Source organism: Macrosteles quadrilineatus, unplaced genomic scaffold (genome assembly GCF_028750875.1).
Source record: "Macrosteles quadrilineatus isolate MER2022 unplaced genomic scaffold, UCM_ALF_1.0 Scaffold_7__1_contigs__length_78375512, whole genome shotgun sequence".
In the NCBI taxonomy this organism is placed as follows: domain Eukaryota; kingdom Metazoa; phylum Arthropoda; class Insecta; order Hemiptera; family Cicadellidae; genus Macrosteles; species Macrosteles quadrilineatus.
Window position 1 is genome coordinate 9219324 of NW_026542600.1, and position 23696 is coordinate 9243019.

A 23696-nucleotide genomic window follows, 5' to 3' on the forward strand; every position below is an offset into this window, starting at 1 on the left:
CTTTTATTTCTTTGTTTTTACTGGTAACTAATTTAATTAAATTCACACGTGCAACGGGCTGGATTCTGTTTGATACTCTATCACATTTTAACTATTTTAACATTTTCTACTATTTTTTCTGTCATCTATCCAAGTTGATGCTTTAGTGAAGAAACATTTTGAAGATTAATAAAAACAAGGCTCAAGCAACTGGCGGATTTTTCAATTTGTCAAGATGTCGCCCCTAGTCTAGTCTTTTGTCAATAACTCCAAGTCTCGTCAATAGTGGAGTAAAACAGGACACAATAGTATTCTGTGTCGTGCAACATATTTTTTTGTGAAGTTAAGTATAACTGTTTGAAACCCTCACTTTTGGTGTAAATCTTGCAGGCAAAGTTTATAATCCATTCTACTGAATGACTAAGCACTCTATACATTGCAAAATGAATCAGACAATGTATAAAATCAGGCTCATTATACACTTTGTCTATTAATTCTGAAGAATGCAGGTGGCACTACAGGTAACATTTAAAATACATTGTTTTAGTATTTTCAAAGTCTTTTGTTTCCTAGCGTCTATGTCAAGGCCACTAATTTAATGTCAAATAAACAGTTTTAACAACCCTAACAATATACGAATTAATTCAACATCGTGAATGGTTTTTTTTACTTAAACATTATTTTATACTTCGCCTGGCAAATTTATGGGCATTCTATAGAATGTCTAGGTATTATTCATAGAGCCTAGTCAAAGTGTATGCAATTATAATCACTTCATTTCATACATTGCCGAAAAGGGGTAAACTTCCGTATCTGTTGGCACGAACAACTGAATGAAAATATCGATCGATATATCGAATTAAACAATCGAATAATCATCATTTTCACTCGGCTGTTTGTGCCAACAGATACAGAAGTCTACCCCCGAAAGCTTCAGGCAATGTATAGAATACCTAGTTATTCTATAGAATGGGAATGTCTTCGTTATACAGTGTGAATAAAAAGTCAAGAACCCCCCCCCATCTAACATTTTTCCAAGTAAATATACAGAGATATAGTTTTGGGGGTCGTGCATTCTTATCAGGAAGTTTCATTTTATGATTTTAAAATTTTTGAGTGTCCCCCCAAAACCGGATTTGGGGTGTTACTCAAATATTTTAAAAGTAAACCCCCTTCAAGTGACACCTCATTTGGAAGTGTTTATAAAAACTTAAAGAAAGGTGAAAACTAGAGGTCGCTATCTCTTCTCTATCCAAAATGGTAGCCCGTCAAATGTTGTGGAAAATCAATGGTAAAATTGGTTCGTAATGGTAATATTGGCTACCATTTTGGATAGAGAAGAGATAGCGAACTCTGGTTTTCACCATTCTTTAAGTTTTTGTAAACTCAAAATGAGGTGCCACTTGAAGGGGGTTTACATTTAAAATATTTGAGTTACCCCTCGAATCCCCCCTTTTTGGGGGACATTTAAAAATTTCAAAATCATAAAATGAAACTTCCTGCTAAGATTGCACGACCCCCAAAAGGATATCTCTGTATATTTACTTGGAAAAAATTAGATGGGAGGGGTCTTGACTTTTTATTCACCCTGTATACTTTACCGGTAACAGATAATTGGTCCAGTGCATAAAATAAACTGAGAGTTTGAAAATGTTTTACTTGTGTTTTACAATACATTTTTTCTTACAATTTTTTTATATGTTGTGCTAGTATGTCAAGAATTTTTATTAATCAGTGTGTTTCCTAGTGAATCCAATCACCTACCGTACTATAGACTATGTTAAGACGTCTTTGAGAAACATATTGTCAGAATTAAGCTTCTTTTACTAGCATAAAATAAAATCAAATTACTTTAATAAAGCATTATAATTTGAATCTAGATACATCCTCATGATCTATAATCGAATTTAATGTTCTTAGGGGTATAACATCACGATAGAAAACATAATGGACGCCCTATAATATTTAGTTACCATCATGGATGGTTGCAGGTATTTTATTCAGGGGAGAGGCAATCTAGTACATATCTTATTCCAGGTTTTTAAGGAAGAGACCTCCATAATTATTTTTCAAACGCTTTAAAACATAGATTTTTTACGTCTAAAACCCCCAATCATCTTTGAATTATGTTTACAATATACTTTAGTAACTCTGAAATCTGTGAATTATACCTGGTTTAAACTCAAAATAGTCCATGTGGGCTCCTATGATTACCATTTATAATTTTTATGGCAGTTGTACCAACTATTTTATTTTAATTTCACTCCATGGCATTGAGAAATATGGGAAAATGTTGTTTTCAATCTCTTTAAGTACAACGTGTTTTCTTTTTACTCAACCCAGATTCCATGTACTGGGAGACACTGTTTTAATGACAAAACAAGCTAATTATGTTGGTATCCCTGTTTTCTTTACTTCATTGCCGATCAGTTGATATGAACTGTTCCATAGTTATCATGAGATTTAGTATTATTGGAAATTTGTTGTAAATAAGACTCAACATGATGTTTTCCCAAGCACGAAGAGTTAGAAGAATTAGAAGAGTTAGAAACACGATGATATTATTGATTTTATGCCAAGAAAGGTTTACAATTAATTTTCCAGATGTTATTCTACTACCTAATAAATCAACTATAATTGCCCTGTACCTAAAAATGTAAACAAACCGGATCTTTAGTAAACAAAAAACCTAGACCTACAATACTTACTCTATTTGGGCTTGTGAAAACACCATGTTAAGTCTTATTTACATTATCAACAACACTAAACTTCATAAATAACTATGTAATAATGCATATCAGCTGACCAGCAATGAAGTAAAAAACAGGGATACCAACATAAGCTTGTTTTGTTGTTAAACAGTGTCTCACTGTACTTGTAATATTTTGGGTTGTGTATAATCTAATATGACGTATTCAGGAGTCCTAAGAAAAATATAGTTTGATTAATGATATATTAATAAAATGATTCAAAATGTCTGCACTATTTAAATAACTCTCGTGTTAAGGTTATATTCAGATAAAAAGCTGCTGAATAATAATAATAAAACATTAAAAAAAACATAAAAACTCCAAAACAAAGAGTTGAAGGACTAGGTGAAGGTTACGAGAAGCAAACAACCAGATCAATAATCAATGGCCTGGTACTCAACAGTACGAAACAACACAAACACAACCTAATGCCCACAGTAGTCTTAATTTGTTGGTTATTTATCCAAAGAACTCTTTACACAATACTTTTAAAGACAAGCTCAAAGTTTTCAAACGGGATCTTTATAACTTCTTTGTTGAATCAGATTTGTTATTTGAAACCAACTTTAAACGTGCAATATTTAGTTTTTAAGCTTAATTTGGTTGTTAAGTTAATTTACTGATTTTGTTTTACGAGAAACTGCTATCCATATAAAATGCTTCCATATCAGTATTACTTTTAGCGAATTTCCCTATTTTTATAATGTACCGTAGTGTGTATTATTGTTGCTTTTGAAACTGGTACAAGCCGGAAGTATAATTACATGTATAAACAAACAATCAGTACATTCTTTTCTACTTCAACATTCGCCAAAAAAACTTAAGGTTTCCAGTCCAATGCTGTAGTTTCAGTCACCAAGGATTTTAACTATAGGATGGTAATATTCAAGTCAACTTAAGATATTTTTCAGACTAGTAGTTTTCATGAATATTAGCATCATTGATTATTTTCCTGGCTCGAGAAAAGTGGATCTTATCTTTGTAGTGAATTCAGATTTATCTTTTGTACCCTACATAATTGTTCATGAGGTCTTTAATACAAACAATGCAGTCAAGCTAGGGAAGGGCGTTGAAAGAGAGTTTTGAATAAAAGAGGAGCTAATAAAAGGCTTTAGAAGTACTGGCTAAAAAGATGCCCGAAGCTGAAGTGGAAAATTTCGTAAAGACTAAATGTCTTTTCATCACCTTAGATTTTTAATGGTAAAAGTGACATAGGTCTACTCTTAGATTTATTAGTGCTGGGCTAGTTAATCAGAATAATAGACTATAACATGTTCGAAGGCTTCATTAAGAGTAATAAATTACACAAAAATAAATGGTGAGCCAGTCTTTGTAGTAAATGCTGGGAAAATACAGACAGCAAATCCAATTAATAGACTGGATTTTTTATCTTATTGGAGACCTTGTTTTGAAAATCTCTTCCAACTGGACCGGTTATTTTACGGTAGGTTGTTGAATAACCTATATAGTACATAGCCTGACGCACATCAGACTACTTCGTGAGACAATAATTTGAATTCGGCAGAAATAAGTCTAGTTCTTGTCTAGTAGTAGTAAAGTGCTCGCCTAACAGTCAAAAGGTCGCTGGTTCGATCCTGAGAAAGGTCAGTAGCTTTTTGATGGTTCGAAACTGGACCCAGCTGTACCTGATCATTTGGATTTGATTGATCCTGACTGATGAAACAGCTGTTCTTAGTCATTAACAAAGATACAGAGATCACAGCATTCTACACCCATCCTTCATTCAATTGGGTTAAAATACGCACCTAGGTGGCGTCCCCATCTCAAATAATTGATTTCTGATAATGTCTAGAACGAATCACATTATGGTTGTGACTGTTGTAAATAAAACTCAATACGTGTTGCTCTTAAAATCTTATTAATCCAGCTGCGTGAATATAAAAATGTTCATTAATCATTACTTCGCATAATCAGGGGTGATGCTGCAATACGGCCGTGTCGGAGGTTCCATCTTTGTTGGGTGTGTAATGTTTAAATTTTACTAACCACTAAAACAATGCAATCAAGAAATTTCGTATAACATTTAAAATTATGCTTTAATTTAATCTACTCTTACGCACCCGACGATGGAGTAATCTACGAAACGGCCGTAGTGCAGAATAACCTATCTAATTACAAAGATGGGAAGGACTAAATATATTTTTATATAAATAAACGCAGTACACCACACTCACAAATTGTAATTAAAAAAATTAATATAGTGAGTCTTAATGTGTATGATGAGGTTGAAATACACAAAAGCATTAAAATACTTTGGGTTTGTATCAATCTAAACAAGATTTGTAACGGGCGTAGTTGACATTTCTGAGTTAGAAAACAAATGAATATCTTGGATGTCCCAAGTTCAGTTGATTGTAAAAAGCCAATAAAACTAAATTAGAATTTTTCGGAGTACTTAGGTAATTTAATAGGTAATCTTCAGGTGCTTTCCTTATTTTACTCCCCACATAAAAACGTATTGTAATCAAAGTAAACAAATCCCGATTTTATTCTTCACGAACATCAACTTAAATACTCATCTGGCGAACCTTTTGCGCCGAATAAAAAGGGTTCCTCTCGTCATTCTCAGGGTGAAACATAAAATTCGCCCCTACAGGCGATAGCTAAAGTAACTAAGTAAAAATCAATCAGCAGAAATGGCGGCAATAGGGTGTTTGCAGCACTCTTGAATCCCGCGGGCGCTGATTGTATTTTAAATGTAGAAGCGGGGTGAGTAAACGCTATCTGTGATGGGAAAGTTTTAAGAATCAGTTCACCCCAATAACGGTTCAATGGTGATCATTTGGACTTATTGTTTACATTTGAATCATTTATGTGCAAATGTTTGAAGACTGAAATACCCCCGCCACAGCAAACCTGCAGACTAAGCGAATTTCTATCTACCTGGCTGGAATTCTACTAAATTATTCCCTAATTGATATTAAAATAACAAATTAGCTTAACATTATTTTATATAAATATTTATGCCTTAAGGTACAAAGAGGTTAATTAAAAGAAAATACACAAATACGTGTTTGATAATAGATAGGCTAAAGTAGATAAAATTAGATACACGTTTTAGTATAAGAACAAGAAGTGTGCGTATTTTTCAAATCGTTTTTATTTTATTGCTTCATATTTGTATTTTTAAATTTTACAACCAGAATAAATCTGCATTTAATTAATAAATGTCCCATGATAAGCTTAGCTTCCAAACGTAGTTTTAACCAAATTATATGGAAATGTTACCATAAATGAAAACAAAATAAATAGTATGAAGCTTACCTTTCTACCAAAGATGCGTTTTCTTCTTTTGAACTCTGAAACAAAAAATATTCAATATTAATAGTCCAACCAATTTAACAATAGCAAAGTTACTGGTAGATATATTTCTATTGTACATACAAGTTTATTATTCATATCTCTAAGTTATTTAATGTTTTATGTTGTATTTTATTTTATTTTTGGAATAATGCACATACAGTTGGGATTGTTAGGTTGACGAATAGTTTATTAGTATTAAGGACAAGAGTTGTTTTGAAAAGCAGAAATATTGTATCTGAAAAACGCTTGCTAAATAAAGACATTTTTATTCATTTATTTATTTATTTAAGGTAGTAAGAAATCAAGGTTTAGGCAGTATAATACGATAATGTGCAATACTTATTACAAATTAAATACTTATTAGTAAAATTACTTTAAACTCATAACATCGGTGTTATGTTTATATCTTTGACAAGACATTTGTGAAACAAACATTTACAGGATCTCTAATTAATATTTAAATAACTATTTTGTAAATTTTCTATTACGGTTGGTAAAAAACAAATTTCGCCACATTTCGGAATCTGAAACCTCACCCCGTCCTCAGGAAAATCAGATTCCAGACCCCGAAACGTCTTGAAAACTTGTTTTTTTAAGAATCGAGATGGAAAGTCCACAATAATCTCTTACATACCATAAACCCACAATCACCAAAAATGAACCTCAAACAAAGAATCTCTTTTTCCAAGATTAAATCGTTAGGGCACGAATGAAATGAGGATTATATTTCTAATCATATTTTAAGAGCGAAACAACTTGGGACAGATTTCGGGTTCAGAATAAATTGCAAGATCCCCACGAGGGCACAAAAATATTACGTAATTAAAATATAATAGGGGAGTCAGACCGCCCCCAAAAAACTCATTATGAATCTGCATATTTACAAAGTGGTCCGTATGGTTTTATTCCTACACTTTACGAATTCTTTTTAACCCCTTATCTCGGTTCATTTTAATAAAATGATACTGTATGCAAAGCTTATGATCCTTTTGTTTTTCTAATACTTCATTTGGGTTCAATTATTTTTGTATTTCAATGTAACCAGTCAGACATAGAACAGAATGAAAGTATGAAGCTACCATATTAATTAAATGGTTCATTTTGGGACCATCTTACGTTTTCAGGCCTAGTTAGTTATAGCGCAAAGTGGTTATAGACTAAAACTAATAAAATCCTAGGATGCCTGTGGTTTCTGTAGCATTTACCCCCAAAACCATTAAATACCTGCTACACTGAGTTCAAATAAATGTCATTCCTGCATCACGGTCACCTAGTTCAGGTGATATTGCTTGGTTTTTAATTAAAATTTGAAAATGACTAAATCTAGTTCAATAAATCCTGTATAGCTTGATTTTGTCATGGGTTGTTATGCATTTTTAGTATATCCTTTAGTTTAATTAAAACTGGGTGAAATTCGTTGGTTGTTTTGGGCAGAGACATATTTTTAATATTTTAACAACTGTATTTATACATTTCCGAGTATCAATAATTGGGTCTTGTCAACAATTTACGTTTTAGTCGAAATTGATTATTCCTACTCTAGGGGTTTGGTTACTTCGAAGGGGGTGGGGGCAAGAGAGGGGGGTCACTAACGTAAAATTGTATAGTACCTAGGCCTTCCAATGAAGACAAACTTAAAAGCTAACGTCTAACAATAAAACTAGTAAACAAATTTGATCTATGATATGAGTCCTTGGAGCCTACACGTTTTAACTAAAAAAAAATAATTAAAGAACTACAAAGAAAATTTCTAATCTCACAGTATACTAGATATTTAAATTAAATCACACTATTGTTTGAAAATATATCTTTGGACGAAAAATAACTCTTCAGCGGCTGTTTGAAAATAACGAAATTAACATTGCTCTTATGGCGGGAAAATCCAAGATGGCTGTTAGCTTCCATGGACTCCCTTGGAGAACAATTCAAAACTACAAAGAACATATAATCTCAATGTATGCTAGATATTTAAATTATAATCACTTAAGTGTTTAAAAAACTCTTTTTGGATCATGTAGCAGTTGTTTTAAATGATCCAAGATGGCCGCTAGTCTCCAAGGACTCTTAACAAGCATTTGTGGGAAACGCTACAAAAGATTGTATAGTACCTAAGCGTTCCAATGAAGACAAACTTAAAAACTAACTTATAACAATTAAACAAGTAAAAAAATGATCTATTTTTAATATCAATAATCTGACCTCAAAAGCGCGTGTTATATTAAACAACCACGTGCTTATACCTCTAAACGATTTGTTGATACAAAAATCATCAAAATCCTTTCCAAGTAAGAACGTGCTCAGAGGAGCAATATTACTGCAATAATGGAGCAATATATACTTCATTATCAATCATTGTACTAGAGTGGTGGACTGAAGCGTGCCCGTTGACAATGTACAGATCCAGAACCGATAAGCCTGATTATCCTCAGGCTGAAACGCACGTGTGGATTTGTCGATTATTCGCACAACTAAGGCCTTTATTTTCAGTTAATTTCAAAAGCTTGAAATGGTTATTTGTGTAAATAGTGAGCAAAGGCCGTTTGCGCTCGTGTTACACATTATATTTTTCCTACAGTCACAATAAAGCATATAAAATAATTAGTCTTGTAAACACTATACAACACATTTTAGGCTAGGTTAAACCCAAGCGTTGCACGAAATGGGACACACTGCACCAGCTGATTTTAGTCGTAGTATCTTTAGGTGTTACTCATTTTCGAGAGTACACTTCTAAACAGTAATAATCATGTATTTTGTAACTTTCTTACTTTTGCAGCTTTTTTCTTTTATGTTTTGCAGTTTCTGCTATATATTTTTTCCAGTGTACACAGTACACATATATATATTCACAATCACTGAGTTCATTATTCTCAAACATGTCAGGCCGACTTATAATTATTCTTTCAAATACAACACTTTAGGATATGTTCAAACCAAGCAATGAACGAAAATAGAATATAAACACGAAATGACAGGTTAAATCGTAGTATGAATAGTCAATGACCTGATCATAGTAGTAGCAGTATCATTAAGTGTTGCCAACCTATTTCCAAGTGTACACCGATTACGTGCATAATAAAACCACGCTTTTTTGTTGTTTTGTTGGAATACTTGTGTCCGCCAAAGTATAAACTATGTGGCCAAGTATAAACGATGCGACAAAGTAAGTAAATGCAGCAATTAACAGCTTTCCGTACATTAATCAGTGCAAGGAAGCCAACTTTGTCGGGTGACTGTAGGAAAACTTATTTGTATGCATTATAAAACACATTGACTACAACATGTACACTGAACTACTTAGTCCAATAGTTTATGGCTGGTTATGTTTTAATTAGTAAATATTGACGGACAAAGATATACTTTTACGTGCCCTGTATAGTCTAGTACATGGAGAAGTTATTGTGTTCGTCGAAATCTTCTTATTTGAGTTTTAGGTGGAAATGTCGTTTTTGGGTTCCCCTTAACCCCAAACAGTTATTTTCGAAGTCAGACTTCACCTGTGGTGTGATGTTGATGAAATTTGGTATGTGGGTAATACATGGTGTCTAAGAGAATTTTCTATGTTATTTAAGTTTTGATTGTTGGCGGTGTTTTCCCATTAAAATAATGAATAAGGACAGGTTTTTAAGAACGCAGACAATTTTATTCAAACCTTTGTATTCTATGGTATTTTTAAGTCGAAGCAAAGGGGTACAACCTATAATACTATAATAGTTATTATTTGTCAACTTTTATGATTTTACAAATAAAATATCATAGTTACTCCTACCTTTTACCCATTATAAAGGATTTTGAGAAGCTAATTGGAAAACGTATTATTAGTTTTGTGATACAGTATATTGCTTTAGGATGGTATTTTATTAATATTTTTGGATTGAAATACAAAATCAGGAGTTATTTGTTTAACAAGCTGTAATTCATACCATAAGCACAAAATATACACACCTTTTAGTAAATATGGAGATTACAGGATTATATATGGCCTTTCTTATTCGTTAATTCTTATTCGAATGGATCAAAACGTCAATGTTTTTTAATAGTTTATGGCATTTAAAAAGTTGTTTTACCTACGACCGTTTTTAAAGTAGCCGTTTCAGTTCAGTTCTTAGAATTGAAAAGTTTCACATAACAGAATTGTTTACTTACATAACAGCATAGTTTTACTTAACAACACGGGTAACGGACCAATGGGGTTCAAGGATTGAGAGAGAAGAAGAAAAATTGTAATGCTTTGTACTTCATCTAATCAGCTGTTTACCAATTTAATTGTTAACGATTGGTACAATGAGTCGTTGCATCACTGTCAGTGGCAATGAGAATACACCAAACTACTATTACAGGTTAAGGTTAAATATAAATGAAAGCTATAAAAAGCAGAAGCCCTAGTAATGCTAAAACAACAAGGGCCGATTGCAATTAGAACTACGCTGTGGCAGGGCACACCTGGTGTTAAAATATTTACTTTAACATATTGAGCCGTGTCATTGCATAGTGTTCGTTTTGTGGAATACATTTACCTGATATAAAAATACAGTAGAGACTCAGTAAGCCGGTGGATCACTGATACAGTGTTATTTTTAACTACAGACTTTTAACAATTTATACTAAAATAAATAGGCATTCTGTTATTTAGCACTGTTAAGCCAAAATAATCGCTGCCAGATTCTGGGAAGCTACGCCTCATGTCACTGGTTCTGTCGGTGTTTACATATTGTCTCCCTGCTTATGGAAACAGCATTTCTGGAGAAAACATGCACCGTATGCAACAACTGTAAAATTCAGCAATTCATTTCATTTGTGGCTCAACAGATTTGAACATGTCTCTCCATTTAGAATTGTAGCAGGGATGTCAACAGAAGACACTGTTAGCAGGATTATGACGTGCTGCATGGTGCACAAGGCTCTTGTCCTACAGGAGGCACTGTACCTTCTTGAGAGGCTCTCTTTCCGGGAGGAGGTCTCTCAGCGCAGTACCCGCCATGGTGGTCTCCAGCTTCACTTTCCAAGAGTGAGGCTTGAGTTTGGAAGGAGAAGCTTCTCATACTTCGACCCAAAGCTGTACAACGACCTCCCCTTCTTAAAAAAAATGCCTTGCCATATTTTAGAGTAAAAATTAAAGAATTGTACACTGATAATTAGTTATGTTTATATTTATTTGTTTGTTAGATAAGTTGTTGGTATACTATATGACGAGAGTTGTTCTGAAAAACAGTTGTACTCAGGAATGCTTGATCAATAAAGGAATGTGTATTTATTTATTATTTATATAACATACAAATCTTACACCATTACAAAATAAACGTATAAATAAGGGCTGGGGTTTTAATAAAATAAAGCGTTACTATAAGCGTTTGTATGGTGACACCTAATAATTTTTATTGTTAAAATTTTACTTATTGAGCTTCACTACTGATTGCTTATGATTCTCCATTCATCCGACGATTTTTTAATCCAGCAAACAGGATTACAGCAATTTGGTGAGACTACAGCAAATTTAAATGTTTTTCAATATCGTTTATTGTTAGCAGTTTTTAATAGATTCAATACCACTCTTCTACACATTAGAAATATCTTCTCTTTAAAAACTACAGGTAAAACACTTAACGTACAAAAACAGCGGGTATGAGAATGCTCTGCATCGTGCACCTTTCTAAAGCTCTTTCACTGCTTCGTCTTTTATTCAAAGCTCGTCTTTTAACTCCTTTACCTCAAGGCTTGGCTGTATTGTTTGCGTTAAATGCTTCATAAATAAGTCTTATAACGTATAAGGCAATGAAAAGCCTCTGTGCAGCTTTCAACTTTAAGTCAATTTTGTTACGACTTTTAAACTTTGAATCGCGCTTTGTTGAAACAGCTTTGAAATATATTTTTAATATGATTAGTGTGTTGGAATAAGCCAATTACAATCATAGGTAGAATTCAATTCATAACAAAAAGTATAAATTGTGAGGTTTTCTATTTTTCGTCTCTATTTTGGGCGAGAGCATAAAAATACTTCAAATAACACTTGTAATAATACTTACACTGTTTACTCACAAGACGGTAAATACATATAAAAGATGGTAAGTTATCGATCTCGAAAAAAATATCATCATCAGACCCAATAGGCGAATCTATCACTTATATTAGGAATCATTCGCTAGTTTAATAATACGCACGATGCTGATAAATAAGTTATCTATTTTGGTGTAAAATAAATATAGACTACAACGCTTGGAGAACACGGTAAGTCTGCAAAGATAATTGTATAATAGTAAAATAAAAGAGTATGAATGATATTTACTTATGCCAATTATGAAAAACCAATGACACACTATGTTAAAACATGAGAAAAACGTATTTTAAACATGACGAGTTTAAATAGTTATTGACAATCGATATTCAAATTATCACTTTAATACTTTTGGCTTTGGAATAATAATATGCATACATATACATATTCAAAAGAATATGTAATTCTTTATTATTGTGTGTTTAGGGGGCTGTTGTGTGTATTTGAAAGATATTATATACTAACCAACACAAGTAGACTTCTCACCCCATTGTAAATTTTGTAGCTCGTGTTTCGCGTCTAGTTCATGTCCGTTGACACTGATCGCTATTGTCGACGAAGTTTTGTGTGTATTATTTTAGGGTCAATTTCAATATTTGTGCTTTACTGGTTATACAACTAGGGGACAAGTTATTGTTTATGATTAGATCGTTTTATTTGGTTAAACGAGGTAAACGGCTTAAATAAGAAGAATCAAATTGTATACAAAACACGACCCCTGCAGTACACGGGACAGAACAAACGATAAAATTGTCTTCAGCTGTTTCATAAGGATGATAAATCTAATAAGGGAGTATGCTGTATCTGTGATATAAGTTACATTGCTTCGCTATTTGCACTACTACTGACTTCGCAATTCAGTTGTACTACATAATCCATTTCAGAGATTATGTCAGGTGTGTAGTAATGCACTAAACTAAACGATCATATTTAGAATGTTCGCGGAATTTCTTAATTTTCATTGCGGCTATGGTTAGTAAATAGGACATATAAAAACACAAGACACAACAAGAAAAATTAAACTGCAAGAGTTATAAGGCTTTATTATTATATTTACACGCAATCTATTACTCTATTATGTTCAATAATACCCTTTCATGTAAAAAAATTGTGTTATTGTAAAGGCTTCTTTCGCCAGTAGCATAGATCCTCGTCAACAAAACTGTGCTGACTAGTGCTGTTGCAATCACAAAATTGAGAAAACGTGAAAATGGTCGGCCTGATGTTGGCACGATACGCAATTGTGCTATCTTTGTTATTTTAGTGTTTTGTAGGTAATTATTCTTATCATTTTCATTTTAGGCTAAGTAATTAGGCTCCTTTCACATTGCACTTGCATTCATTATTACTTTTCGTTCTTAATCTCAATCTTTCAATATTGTAATGGTATCAATAACAGCATGTCAACCCTGTAAAAATGGTGTAACCGTAAAATAAATAGATTTTACGTGTAGCACGCTTTGACAAAGTTCTGGTAGCAACGAAACTAGTATACACCATTTTGTGACAAGTAAAATTAATCCTTTGGACATAAGTAGCCAAATGAATCCAGACGTTATATGTACAATATTTAGTTACTTCATGGAGATCTCTTCAGTTCGGTTAAAAGGCTACAGGTTTGCTGCGTCAGGGGTTTGAAGAGACTCGCACGACGATAAAATACAGTATCGCTCAGAACATAGCAATAAAGTGTATAATAGCTGATAGGAGCGTGTCATACACGTTTGTGGCTGTTTCGATGATGATGAGTTTTTTATCGGACCACACAATCACGTGGTGTCACGTACTGAAGCCCCCCCTTTCAACCCCCCCCCCCTTCAACCCCCCGTTCAACCCCCCCTTCAACCCCTTCAACCCCCTTCCCATCCCGTCATACTCAACTGTTGCTCATTATCGTGTATCGTATCAGACTATTAGGTATTCACACGAAAACAATATTTAAATGATTTTTCCGTGTTCGTACCAATTTTTACTTTGAAGAAGGGATTTTGAATTAGTTCGTATTGAATGTGTTATAGATAACATGGTTATGGTGTAACGTATTATTCATCGATTGTAAGATTACCAAAATAGAGTAATATTTTAAAATCTATTCTATGAATCGTATAAATTTAGCTTAAATATGAGAAAATTAACTATACTGCATTGAAAAACCGATGTAGCAGAAGGTCAAAATATGACAAATGGCTGCTTAATTACCAACACATTCATCCAATACAACAGGGAAGTGCATAAGGTAATTTATATACTATATTGATCCTTAAATATTATATCCAATATAACGTGAATAATTGAGTATTATTCTCGTAGTAGTAGAACCTCGATAACAAAGAGTCATTTTTAAATACCCTTGAATTTATTTTACCCCTAATTAGAGTTTATTGTAAACCTCGATAAGAAATCAACCTTGATAACAATTCTTATTTAATAATCCCCACGAGAGTATTGCTATAAATGTTCTACTGCAAATTCGTATCGAAGAATATTGGTGTATTGGCTTTAAAAAAGATTAACAAATTTAATTCTCGAAATAACACATTTGCGTGCCTACAATCTCACCCAATTAAATAATTCATATGAAATAAACCATTGATTGGCCAGAAACTCCTTTCGTTTAAACTACTTTGTTTCATAAATTTAGTTTATAACTATTACCAATACCAGAATTGTTTATGTATTTAACGCTTATATTAGCGTCAAATTTTGGGTTTAACAAAAATGATTTTCTTAATATATACACTAAATAAATATACATTACCTTGCCAGGAAATTCCCATCTATATATATATATTCATAGCTTTAAAAAAATTGCCACTGATGGCATTTTTTAGCAGCATTTATGAAAATGGTCCAATGAATGAAAGCTCATTCATATTGACTTCCTAAAATATGCATAATTTTTTATTGTCATACGATTAAATGATTATACAACTGTGTCCTAATATACATAGGTAGCCAATGTGACATTAAGAGAAATTCAAATAGAAAATTAAGTCTTTATAACATACATCATAAGTTGCATAGTTCATTTTTTTTTAGAATTCTGACTTGAGTCAATTTGTAAAACAGTTTTGTAACTGAAATTCACTCATGAATAAAGACCTTATTTATTTTATTTATTTCTTTTTATGTACGAATGTTCTTGTACCTATTTTTGCTTTTAATGTTAATTTAAATTAGGGCATTAAATTCTTGATCTGCGAGTATAATAAAAATGCAAACAAATGCTCAACTTCTAGTTAACACCAAAAAACCAGGAAAAATATTTGAAAGTGCGTAAAAGACATACCTGGTAGAATTAAAACCTGGTATAACCTGGTATATACCTGGTTATAATTGCAGTATGTGCATTGTTATCAATATGAACAATAGCAGATTACTAATACTGGTAGCTTTAGATATCAGTGTCCTAGCAGAGCAATACAAATAATTTATTTGTTCATTTACATTGATGGAAAACAGTACTATCTAGGCTCAGTACATCATGATGTGGGTACAATCAATAAACATACTGGACTCTCCATACAGGGTGTTACAGAACAATACCATATTACTGTTACGAGTATCTTTGGCTAGCAGTGTCCTAGTAGTACATTAGTTATCATTGAGTTGTTCATCATTGATGTACAACACTACTATCTAGGCTCAGTACATCATGATGTGGGTACAATCAATAAACATACTGGACTCTCCATACAGGGTGTTACAGAACAATACCATATTACTGTTACGAGTATCCTTATATAGCAGTGTCCTAGTACAGTAGTACATTAGTTATCATTGAGTTGTTTATCATTGATGTACAACACTACTATCTAGGCTCAGTACATCATGATGTGGGTACAATCAATAAACATACTGGACTCTCCATACAGGGTGTAACATAACAATACCATATTACTGTTACGAGTATCTTAGGATAGCAGTGTCCTAGTAGTACATTAGTTATCATAGAGTTATTCATCATTGATGTACAACACTACTATCTAGGCTCAGTACATCATGATGTGGGTACAATCAATAAACATACTGGACTCTCATACAGGGTGTTACAGAACAATACCATATTACTGTTACGAGTATCTTTGGCTAGCAGTGTCCTAGTAGTACATTAGTTATCATTGAGTTATTTATCATTGTTGTACAGCGTGCACTACGATGTGGGTATAATCAATAACAGTGTTGATGGCTAGACAGTTTCACTGATACCAAACTTAAAATATATTTTATGTGCTATTAAATCTGTTCATAACATTTTTAAACTGTTCTAAATACTGTAGACAATCAAAGATCCACATATATGTTTTACAATAACAAATAATAATTTAATCCTCGATTTACTAGTCCATCTAACATTAATGATTAAAAAAAAGGAAATAATAACCTGAGCACCTCAACGTTAGAGGTAATTGTTATACCGACGATACAAAGAAAAACCAAAATAGAGTTTTATTATGATGAAAACGTGGTTTATGAACATTAGACATCACAACGTACGCTGAAGCTATTAGGATGTGTGACATAAATCATTGTTTGATTTTGCAACAGGACAATCAAATTATTGATTGGATTTGCCAGGAAAGCATGGAACTTTGTCCCAGTTGTTGGAATTTTCAGTAGACAGCTGATTATTTAAACTAATTGGAAACGATGGTGTTTCGTATAAGCAATCACTTTTGGTAAATGACTTACCTTTTGAAATTGGTTGCGATGTATGGCCTACAGTGTAAAAATTTAAAAATGTCATCATACAAAAACATTATTTTTCGTTTGACTTTATTTATTTTAATTTTTAAATTAAAATACCATATGAAATTATTCCCACCCAAGTTCCCAATAGCAAAAACAGTTTCTTCAAATGTACATACTAGCTTTTTCTACTCACAGTAATCAAAATATTAAATGAACATATTTTAATTAGGCTTAGTTTATTGTAATTTTGAGGGTAAATACTATATATGAAATCAAACTTTGTTATTTAATTTTTAAGACCTTCATAATAACGAATCTTCCCAGATTGAGAAAAAACTTAATGCAATTTTTCGATAGTTATAGTTTATTTAATGTCACGATTATGGAAAAAATATATATTTTTCAGTTTTAAATTCCTTAATACGGTTTGGCTGTTTTCGACTTTTATAACAGCATAACATTAGTGTCAAATTTAAGGGTTTTTATTACTTGTATATCATCGTTGTTAATAATCTTATGCGACATAAAAAGTCAAATAATAGAATATTGGGCGCCTTCAATATATTAGAAAGTTTACCATGTAAATTATATCATTACATCATTTGATATATACAACAATACATATTATGTGTATTGGTTTATTCTATTACTGTACACACAATCGATTGGAATTTAAACTATGACGTTACACAATTGAAATGAATACCTTTTGATAGTAAAACCACATTTCCACAAAACATATTGGGATTCCTGGAGAGTCAATGAGTCATTAAAAGTGCTTTAAATGAGAGAACCATTCTACAATTAATAGGCGTAGAAGTACCTATTGAATGAATTTTTGGCCAGTTGGTCATTGATAAAAATCTCGTTCAAGGAATTTAACTTATGCCTTTTTATCTCGATTCGATTTTAATAACAATATGCACTGTGAAAATATCAATGTTTTAACATAATTAAGAATATTTAATACAAAATAAAACTAAGTAACGTTGCAAAATTTTTCACAGTAACATTGTAGAAAGTTACCTAAATATTAACATTGGTAATCCACCCAAGACTTCATCTTTCAAAGGATCTTGTCAAAGGATTTACCAAGCAAATATTTCCAAGAGAAATATTCTCTCGCCTTTTTAAAATTGTTCCTCACAGGATAAATATGTTCAATGGATAATTTGTTATAAATCTTCATTTTACGGTTAGAGGGTTCTCTGGTTCCAAGGCTCACTTTCTCTCTGATTGGTTTACCAATCTAATCCAAGTTATACCAAGACATTGATCAACTGTCATTTAAGAATTGACTTTCTCTGACAGGAAAAGCATGTGGTTAATCATTAAAAACAAATAAATCGTATTTCTTTTATATTGGGGTACGCAGTTTTGATTTAAATACGTATATAAGCAATACAGGTACAGGGTCAATATCACAAAGTTGTAATTAATGTTACTCGAATTTATTTTAAAACAATATTTTAGACAGTGTTCAGGAGATAAATAAGTCAAAATGCTGCACAAAACCGAATATAAATGTGTTCAATTTGTACAACACTAGAAATTAGTGAGTTCCATACTGACCCATTTAATCCTGGATCCAAGCTCTATTCCTGTCCACCTTTTTTGTAAATATCATCTATGATGGTTTGATAATGATGTTTTGGATACAACGCAATGATAAATAACCCCGCCGAAGCAAACCTGCAGACTAAGTAAATTTCCATTTGCCTGATTGGATTTACATTTAAATATCTCCTTAAAGATTTCATATTTATTCCCTATCTATATAGTATTAGTTTAACGAGTACTCTAGGTTTAATGCAACAGGGAGGGTAAAAAGTGTTTTTTTTTTATGGATATAAATAAATACATTTTCCAAATTTTATCAAAATATGTCCATAAACAGTCAAACTACAACAGTGTATTTATTCTCCATAAGAATAACGTGGGAATTTTAAAATTAATTTTGTTTTGAATTTTCTCTGTAGACATTAGGCCCATGATAACATTTAAACATACTATTTTTTAAGCTCCACAAAATAAGGATAAAAATTGGGAAAACCCCATTTTTACCCCATAAAACCCCCCATAAACACCCGCTCCCATGGGCTGATCATGCTGGATCGCGGACTCGTTCGAATAAATGTAGGTTTACACGTTTGTACCAAATGTCATCAAAATCGGATCATTTTTGCTCGAGTTATTGCGCTAACGGACACACGTATATTAAATGAATTTGAACGGATGTTGCTTTTTACCTCTGGGGACCTCAAAACAAAGAAGTAAATAGGTCCCGGGTCCAGGTCTTACCACGAGTACTACGGTAATAGCTTATTCCCTTTATGGGAAATTTCCCAAAATTAAAAAAAAAATACGAATACAGACAAACCACTAATAGATTTCAAAGTACTACAAGCTGCTGTAAAGCTGTCTAAAATGAGTTAAAATCCAAACAAAAGTTTTACATTGCCATTTAACATTAAATTTGTTAGTTAAAATAATGATACAGATTATAAGAAACTGCAAAGTCGACCTATTTAGTTTAACAAAATAATTATTCGCAGTTGAAAGTTGTGGTAAAGACGATATTGCTTGGTTACTACTAAGAAACAGAAGCTACATATTTTGTTACTTGGCTAGAATGATTCGATTCAATCATTTCTCATGAATAATATCATCGAAAAAATCCTAAGGGTATGTCCTTACCTAAGGGCACCTACGACATAACCTAAGGGTATGTCCTTATTTCAAACATTCATCCTACTAATTTTATTAAACCTTGTCCAACTGCAATTGTAGTTATGAAAAGATATACAATATATTCTAAAATGGTTTAGAATAATGTAAAGAATACATCTCACTTTCAATACTTTAATAATTCCCTCAATCATAGAAACATCTTCCCTTAGTTGTCATTTTATTATAAAAGTACACTGGTTTAGAATGATGTGATGATAATACAGCAATCTCTAACTTCCATATTGACCACCTTAATCGTAAACCCAAGATCCCCTACCGTGCACCTTTTACTAAAAGATAATATATCATGATTTGCCAACTATGTTTTTAATACTTTTCATGTGCCGGTGTACCTTTACTACCTCCTCACTCATATCTACCTTTTACTAAAAGATCATTTATGATGGTTTGCTGATAATATCTTAAATTCAATTCATACTTTAGAAAAATTACTTTGCGAATTTCCTGTCCAAATTTTACTAAAAGATAATCTATAAAGATTTGCTAATGATGTCTTACGTGCAATTCATACTCTTGACGAAATGTCTTTACTACTTCGATATTATAATTCACATTTCTAGGACTCCCCGGCTGGTAAAACTTAGCCCTCTTAATGACACATTATTTGTCCTCAAAATAAATAAGCATCAACAAAACGTTATCAATCAGCTGATTCGTAATAATATGGTTACCCTAACATTAGTTGTATTCGTAAGAATAGCATGCCAACTTCGGAAACCAATGGGGTGGAGCCCTATGAGAGTGTCCAAATAAAAATAGGAACATGACCATCGCTGGAATATTTTTTTTTTTTTTTTTTTAACCTAATTGGTCTAGTTGCTTTTACGTTATTGATCACAGCACCAACTTACAAATATCCATACTTTCACATTCAGTATAATATTAAATAAGTAATAAGCAGTAAGTAAGTAGTAAGTAAGATAAGATCAGCTCACTTAACGTAATTTTATAATCATTTTATTTCATGTAATTGGTATACACATTAACGTAGCATAATAAATTTACAGATATAATTACTTGGAGTAACAGTTCAATACAACAATAATCGCTATGCAATTATAATACTCACATAATTAGGAATTGTACAAAATTATTACATCGAATAGTGAATATTAGTAAAAATTGTACTATTTAAACATAAAGGTAATTTGTGTAATTTTTACGAATGTGCATCGTCACAAAAATAGATTTTTCCGGGCCAGTTATTGAGTTATTTACCTTTACACATATTATAATTATTGATATAGTATATAAATACCTACAACAGTTATATTGTATACTGTATGTTGTAGCGTATGCAAATGTTGGCTGGTTTACTAACCAAAAGCCTTTTTACTCGAACAGCTGATTAGCAAGTCACCTACTCACATGACGCGCTGGGTTCTCATTGGTTCATTGTTGTCGTTGAACGGTACAATGTATTTTCGTGTTACTACGTGTTGTTAGTAGTCGTCGTGTGTGTCCGTGTAGTAGGTGTGTGTCGTTATCGTTAATAAATTAATCACTTGTGATATTATAATGTATCTATATCGTGTAGTGTTCGTGAGTTTGTTTTAGTATTCATTTACTTAGTGTTAGTGTCATGTGACTTATTTGGAAGGATTTTAAAGCAGATTTTCCTGTGATGACATGCATCTTTGTTCTAATTATTCACTGCATTATTATGGTTAGTATTTTCAATTACTGCAGTTTGCTATTATTTACCAGGCTTATTATTTTGGTAAAAACTAAATGAAACAATAGTTGATTATGACTATTTCCTTCCAATAATGTACAGGGTGTCCCGCGAAAAGGTTTAGACGTTTGATTTAACATTTTTATATAACCGTCCATTTATACTACAGCTTTAAAATGTAAACCATTTACAAGGTAGGTTTAAAAATATTCTAACCTAATAAAGATTGTAGAATCAAAATGGTGGCTAATGAAATCTTTACCAATTTTCGTCATTAAAAATCTTTCTTAAGTTACAACTTAATTTGTTTTCGGTGTTGCATTTATGACACATATCGTTGAACAGCTGTTCAATTGCAAAATACTGCTTGAAGTATATGTATAGACAACTACAATTTAAGGGGATTGTATTTAAATCGTGTTCAAGCAGTAATAAAAAAGTTATGAAGCGTTGTGGGTTTATCGATGTAAGTAAACAAAGATCAATTTAATTTAAAGTATTCTAATGTAACCCATGCATAAAATAATAATCTAGGCCTATTGCAATTTTTTTGTATGCTCTGTTAAGTATTTTTGTTGAAAAATTTGAATAATAAAGGTTTAAAAGAACATGGGTTTCACCTCATTTTTGTGGAATCCTAGTTTTTTAACCAATTTTACATTGTAATCGTACTCTATCAAGGTCATTAACATATAAAGAACGAATAGCGAACAAGCTATACGTAGTGGAAATATATTTTATTAGAACGAGCTGCAGAAATATTATTTTGTGTCGTGTTTTCATCATACGAATTTTGGATTTCATATAAAAATTCAATAAATCAATTCCAAAGAAGGTACTTTAGAAGATTCTATAACATATGATATTTATGTATGACCACCTGTTAATGTAGATAATTCTTAGCTTTTTGAAGTGCATTAATAATAAAAACAATTTTGTTTGCAGGTTAGTGGTTGCAGCCGTACCAAAGGTAAGACTTATGTGTGTGTAGCCTACATGCCTTGTAGATTTGGACCTTCGCATCGTTGAACTTGGATTGGAATGTGATTAGCGCATAATTCTACCTAGTTAGGACTTATAGGACAATTAGTTATTAGCTATGACATATATGACTTAAAGTTACTTTAGGCGTCAGAACTGAGCTTAAGTCAGTATAATTTCCTTTATTTTTTATTCAATTAAATCAAAGACAACTTAACATTGTATTTGCAAGTTTTTTTGTTTAGTCTGCATCCTTGTAGGTAACATATTACGAGACATTTTCTTGAAGGGTTTTTAAGTAAAATTAAGTTAATCCGTGTTATTAAAAATATCATTATTATTAGTTACAGATCTAAATCTTTTATTAAGTTATGTACATGAAATAATTATTAAAATCGACAAATCCAAGGAACCCATTTTCAGCAGACCTGCATACTATTACTTGGTGATACATGTGGTTAGACAGCACACATTTCGTGCTTAAATTGATAAAAATAATTTTGATTATGTATTACAGTATTTGACTAAAATCAAGTGCTATTGCAAATAAGCAGCTACAGTTCTCACAGAAACACGACAAATTCTGTCATTTTCATTTTGCACATTTAGTACTATAAAAGACTGACTTTGTCTTACTGTTGTTCGAACACTCATCTCGGCTGACGAAGCAGAAGGCTGGGACAGTTGCTGCCGGACTGTCACAGCTGATTGTTTCGTCAGATCCCAGGCTAGGGCTACATACATGTGGTGTTTTATATGAAATATTAATGAGTCATGTCAAAACATGAATATTATCGTAATATTTTTCCATCCTCTTCGATGGACCACTCTTTATTAGTTTGTTGTTTTGCCATAGGATAAACTATTTTAATTTCCTTCGTAACTTTTTGAAAGCAAAGCGTTTTTGAATTATGTTCTCCTTTGTGTGGATTACAAGTTTTGTTGTTAAAATAATTGAAAGTTATCATTGTAGATACTGTCTTTAGTTGTATTAGGAACATGTATTTACGTAATTTAGTTTCACTGATAACTGATTTTCCGTAATGACTGATTTGTAAATATGTTGGGAAGTAGCAAAATCAAGGTATAATCAAGGTATAAGGTAGGCCTAATTTACTTTATTTTTATAACAAATCACATATCGAAAGCAAACAGAATCGGGCTTAGGAAAAATAAATGACGGTGTTGTAAAACATGGAAATGTACATTTGTTTTTATAATATGCAATAAGAAAGAGTAGATTTTTTGGATAATACAACAATCCAGGTCTGCTGTAAAAGGGTTCCCAGTTTCTTTATAATAATGCCTGGACGAAAAAAAACCAAATTATTTTACTTATCTTTTCTTAATTTTTGAGCTTTCTTACACACAATAAATACTTTGTTATATGTCTATAATTAAAGTAGGCCCTACTCAGAAAAGGAGTTTAGTTAGCCAATTGAATTAGGCCTGAGGAATGTATTTTTCACCTAATTTAATATAAATTAGGGGT

General features: G+C 32.1%; 1 protein-coding gene across 1 annotated transcript in view; it reads right to left on the minus strand.

Annotated features, from left to right (window-relative positions):
* LOC128998707 (dopamine receptor 2) overlaps positions 1-23696 on the minus strand; it is a 221577-nt gene that overhangs the window by 22751 nt on the left and 175130 nt on the right. The window contains exon 4 of the mRNA XM_054424959.1: positions 6015-6049. The gene's annotated coding sequence lies outside the window, so the exon portion shown is untranslated. The remainder of the gene's footprint in view (positions 1-6014; positions 6050-23696) is intronic.